A 1,158-nucleotide genomic window follows, 5' to 3' on the forward strand; every position below is an offset into this window, starting at 1 on the left:
CTTGTTCAATCTTTTCTTTAAATTAAAACGTTTTCCTCATCTATGAAATCTCAGGCCCTTATTACCATTATCTATGGTTGAATTAACTGCTAAACATTGCGTCCGCTGTTCTTTTTCTTTGCGTGATTGTAGTATTTTCCTGACCACCGATATTCCTGACTCAATGGACAGAAATGGCGCGTGTGTGACTTACGATAAATCACATAATGTCCAGTCCAGTAACATATATATATCCATCAGTGCTGCTGGCGCTCTGTTCTTCTCTCGCACTTCCCGCTACTTAGCAGTGGGTGTCAGGTTACATTGTGTTGCATTCAATGTTGTCGGGGAAAAAGAGTTTTATGCGCTTAATGTCCGATTTGCCATAACTATTTATTGAATTCACTATTGCTAGCTGGGGTGGCAACAGGGCTGGCAAGGCTCTCGAGCCAAACGAGAGCCCTTCACAAATAAACTTTCCAAAGACATCTGATCAAAATAAAAGATCCTCCAGACTCAAATAATACATAAAACGGATTCTTAAAATTATTTCTTGTTTGACTTCAAAGTGGCCCCTGACCTGTATGAGTTTTCATGTGACGATATAAATTACCCACTCGTGAGAAACGTTTTCCACATGCTTTGCATGGAAAAGGCCTCTCACCTGTATGAATTCTCCTGTGGACATTTAAATCTGTATTTCGTGAGAAACTTTTTCCGCATGATTCGCATGAAAAACTTTTCTCACCTGTATGAATTCTCTTGTGGATATTTAAGTGACTAATTCCACGGAAACTTTTTCCGCATGATTCGCAAGAAAAAGGCCTCTCACCTGTATGAATTCTCTTGTGGACATTTAACTTACTAAATCGAGAGAAACTTTTTCCGCATGACTTGCATGAAAATTGTCTCTCACCTGTATGAATTCTCTTATGGTCATTTAAATTTTTATTTCGCGTGAAACGTTTCCCGCATAATTCACATGAAAATGGTCTCTCACCTGTATGAATTCTGTTGTGGATATTTAAATTACTAATTCGAGAGAAATTTTTTCCACATGATTTGCATGAAAAAGGTCTTTGATCTGTATGAATTTTCTTGTGGACTTTCAAATCACTAATTCGACAGAAACTTTTTCCACATGTTTCACATGAAAAAGGTCTCTCACCAGTGTGGGTT

At 38.0% G+C, this 1,158-nt stretch overlaps 1 long non-coding RNA gene across 1 annotated transcript; it reads right to left on the reverse strand.

Moving 5' to 3' along the window:
• Positions 1-353: 353 nt before the first annotated feature.
• LOC106944317 (uncharacterized) lies at positions 354-1,152 on the reverse strand. Its single transcript, XR_001424218.1, has 2 exons — positions 980-1,152; positions 354-895 (listed from the first exon to the last, which is right to left on the reverse strand). It is a non-coding gene; the product is annotated as an uncharacterized LOC106944317 (long non-coding RNA).
• Between the last annotated feature and the right edge of the window lie 6 nt (positions 1,153-1,158).

This window comes from Poecilia latipinna, unplaced genomic scaffold (genome assembly GCF_001443285.1).
Source record: "Poecilia latipinna isolate Pla-1442-1.1 unplaced genomic scaffold, P_latipinna-1.0 Scaffold8041, whole genome shotgun sequence".
Classification (NCBI taxonomy): domain Eukaryota; kingdom Metazoa; phylum Chordata; class Actinopteri; order Cyprinodontiformes; family Poeciliidae; genus Poecilia; species Poecilia latipinna.